This window comes from Vombatus ursinus, unplaced genomic scaffold (genome assembly GCF_900497805.2).
Source record: "Vombatus ursinus unplaced genomic scaffold, bare-nosed wombat genome assembly UNPS02014791.1, whole genome shotgun sequence".
NCBI classification, from domain to species: Eukaryota; Metazoa; Chordata; class Mammalia; order Diprotodontia; family Vombatidae; genus Vombatus; species Vombatus ursinus.
In genome coordinates this window covers 68,897,546-68,901,773 of record NW_020954569.1, presented here as the reverse complement: position 1 = coordinate 68,901,773, position 4,228 = coordinate 68,897,546, and positions in this window count along the sequence as shown.

Here is a 4,228-nt window from a genome sequence, read left to right as displayed (position 1 = left end):
TTTCTTTCTTTCTTTCTTTCTTTCTTTCTTTCTTTCTTTCTTTCTTTTTTCTTTCTTTCTTTCTTCTTCACCTTCTTCTTGTACTTCTACTTCTTTTTCTTCTTCTTCTTCTTCTTCTTCTTCTTCTTCTTCTTCTTCTTCTTCTTCTTCTTCTTCTTCTTCTTCTTCTTCTTTTTCTTTTTCTTCTTCTTCTCCTCCTCCAATGGGAAAACCCACTCACTATCTTTTGTACTAGGAAACAGCCCCAGCAGAAGGTGAACTAGGCTGATCCTTTAAAGAGAAACGGGCATTTGGCTTTTTTGCCACTTCAAATATATTAGACCCAGCATGAAGGCTAATTGCATTAGAGGATACACTTGAGCAGCTATATCCTATGGTGAATTTTTGCCTGAGTTTCTGACTTGGTGACTGTAGAGGTGGAGAGAAATAGATTTTGTATCTTTTTAACTTTGAAGTTGATCCTTTTAATCTACTTACTAGTAAAGGTTTATGTGTGTATATATATTAATTGCATGTTATGGTCCACAAGTGTCAACCCTCAAACCCAAACCATTGGATTAGCCTAGGTTAGGGCTGGCCCAGAGTACATATACATGCATGCTAGCTCTATGCTTCTCCCTCAGCTGACCAGGCATGGCCGTAGGTCCAGACGGTTTCTCGCTGAGCTAGATCACACAAAGCACATCTCATTCACTCAAGAAACACCCCAGAGCAATTGGCACAATAGTCACTTCCATGGCAGTGGTTCGTTAGTTGGGTGTTAATGATTTTGTTTTCACAGTGAAGTCAGAGATAAAAAATGTAAAATGAAATTCATCCAAGGGCTGATCAGCTGTTCAAACAGACTGAGCCCTGCTTCTCATCAAGCACTATGTGCACATTTACTCTCTCATAGTTTCACCCAACACAGAACTCAAAAAAATCAAATTCTATGCTTGAGTGAACCACACTTTAGATAAAAATATATATTCTGGCAAACACAGTGCCTTGTGCAATCCAGGCACGTTATATCATTGGAGTCTCACAACCAGCTTGGGGGGACTCCTTCTTTACCTATTTTTTCAAACAGTTTATGTAGTATTGAAATTTATTGTTCTTCGAACGTTTGGTAGAATTCCATTATAAATTCATTTGGTCCTGGAGTTATTTTTTCCTAGGAGCCCATTTAATTTTATTTAATTTCTTATTCTAAGACAGGGTTATTAGAGTATTCTAGTTCCTGTTCCACTAATCAGGCAATTTAAATTTTTTAAAATATTTATCCATTTAATTTATTTGGATCATCAGTTTCATTGGCATATAGTTGGGGCATCTTAATTGTTCTCATTGCCAGCTTGGGAACTAGGTAGTGCAATAGTATTACTGTCCCCATTTTACAGATGAGGAAATTGAGGCTCAGGGAGTTGAAATAACTTGTCCATGCCCTCACAAGCTAGGAGTCAAACCCTGGCCTCCCAATTTCAAGTGTGACAAGCTTTCCACTACTTGACAATGTATTTATTGAATGAGTGAATTAAAATCTGGGTCAAGTAAAGTTAACAAACATTTCTCCTACTATGTGTCAGGCACTATGCTAAGTGTTAATTGATTTTTGTATGTTGTATTTTAAATACACCAGTGGAGCTAGCTATTTAGAAGCATTTTATGATATATCTTTGGGTGTGTGTGTGTGTGTGTGTGTGTGTGTGTACTTAATCTCCAATTTAACTTGTGTGAATATCTGAATTTTCAATATCAGGTTGCTTAAGGCAAGATCTAATTATAGATAATCTTGTGCTGCTAAGAGAGCCAGCTATAGATAAAAAGATTTAGACTAAGTCACCCAAAAGAGGAACTCCAAGGAGGATCCAGGTAATGAGACATTTAGTTCTGGGTGTGTCATTTTAGGGCACACTTAGCAAGCATATCTAGAAGAAGGCAAGGAGGGTGGTGAGACAACATGAAACCATACCATTAGGAGCAATTGAAAGATGTGGGGATGTTGAACTCAGAGAGTAGAAAAGATAGCGACTTAATTGTCTCCTCCCTAGAAGCTTCACTTCTAATCACACTCTTTTCCCTCTGGTATGGATTTCTTAAAGTGGGGCCCATGAACTTTAAAAAAAAATATGTATGTTGGCAACTATATTTCAATAGAATTGATCTCCTTTGTGATCCTATGTGTTTTATTTAATACATTTAAAAACATTATTCTAAGAATGAGTTCATGAATTTTACCAGACTGACAGAGGGGTCCATGACATACAACAAGGTTAAGAACCCTTGTTGTAGAAAATAGGGTTGGTAACATCAGGAAGAAACCAAAGTTTATCTTTAGCACTGTCCCTCCTCTTTCAAGAGACTCCATTTCCTTTTCGTTGAGCCCCGGGAGGGCACACAAAGTCTCATGGTAAGCCCACGTTCCCGACTCAGAACCCTTCTTCCACCTACCTAAGTCTTCTGCTGGAAGCCTCTGTAGTGACCTTCTTTCCAACTGACAGCTAGTGATTCTAGATTAGAGGCCAGTAAACTGAAAGACTTTTACATTTTTTATGAGTTTTATTGTATTTAAAAATATAAAAACCATTTTCCCTTTTGTTCTGATCTCCTTTTGCAACATGACTAGTGTGGAAATATGTTTAATATGATTGTACATGTATGGCCTATATTAGATTGCATGCCACCTTGGGAAGGGGGAAGGGGAGGGAGGGGGAAAAATTTAGAACTCAAAACCTTATAAAAGTGAAGGCCAAAAACTAAAAATAAATAAAATTTCTCTTGAATATATAAAAACCATTCTTTGCATGAGGGCTGACAAAAACAGGCTGCTGGCTGGATTTGTCCCTTGCCAGTTGTTTTCTGATGCCCTAGTTTTGATAAATTATTTAGGGCTGATATATTAACTGGAGATAACTATCTCTCTAAGGCACATTTTCAAAATAGCCTTCTGAATTCAATGACTTAACTCAAAGCAATGATCTAATTGTGGTAATCTTGGGCATCAGAGTAAACTAGTGGGGATGATGTTTTGAATAGATAAGACCTAGGGGCACCCCTTAAATCATGGCATACCTACCCTGCTATTAAGAACAGAAGTAGTTCAGCTGGCAAAAGCCAAGAAAAAATCAATATGACCTCATCAAACCTTCCTGACCAGAAGGAATACACTCATACAAGTGGGTGAGGATAGGTACAGAGGAGTGGTAGATGACAAACCCAGAGCCTGGTACAAGGCCCATCATCAGTTGAGTCAGCCACTTGCCTGCTGGTCATAGGAGGATGAGGGGAAGATTATAAAGAGCCAGGTGGGAAGTACTGTGGCGCTATCAGTTAGCGCCGTGCGCATTGTAAATACGTTCAGGAACTTGGTAACAGGCCTATTCCAATGAAAACTTCTTGGAGAATGACAATAAGCATGATGAACATTCTTGATGGAGTCTTTACAGTGGCCAAATACGTTACAAACATGTATCATAATCAATAGAAAACTGGCCTGGGAGCCAGGAAGACCTGTGTTCAAATCCCACTCTTGACACATGAAGGCTATGTGCCGCTGGACAAGTCATCTAATTTCTCAATGACACCATGCAATTCTTTAAGACCATAGGCTGCAGAACACTTAGACAGCCCTGGATAAATGTTTGTTGACTTCTACTCTGGTGAACAAAGTTTCCTCACCAAGAATCCCCTACTCAGGAGTTCTTAACTTGTTGTCTACAAACTTTTAACAAAAAATTTGATGATTATATTTCAATATAATTGGTTTCCTTTGTAATCTTGTGTATTTTATTTGCTGCATTTAAAAACATTATTCAGAGAAGGGGTCACAAAAAAGGTTAAGAACTCCTGTTCTACACTAATAAAGTTGTGCATCCAGACAGAAAGAATGCTGTCTCCATGATGACTAAAAACTTACATTTGTATAGCACTTTACAGCTTGTGTTATCTCATTTGAGCTTTCCAACAATACTTGGAGGTAGACAAGACAGGTTTTATTCCAGTATCTCATCATGGCATGGAATTAATCCTGGGTTCATAAAATCCCTGAGTCTTAAAAGATAGGTAGGGACCTTTTGACATGGACAATGATAGAATTTGTTTTGCATGACTATACATATTTGTTGCAAAGGTTTTGTTTCTCTTTTTGTTTTCATTTAAGGGTAGATGTGGAAGAGGAGAGAAAAGTTTTGGTCAATTGAAAAGGAAGGAAGGAAGGAAGGAAGGAAGGAAGGAAGGAAGGAAGGAAGGA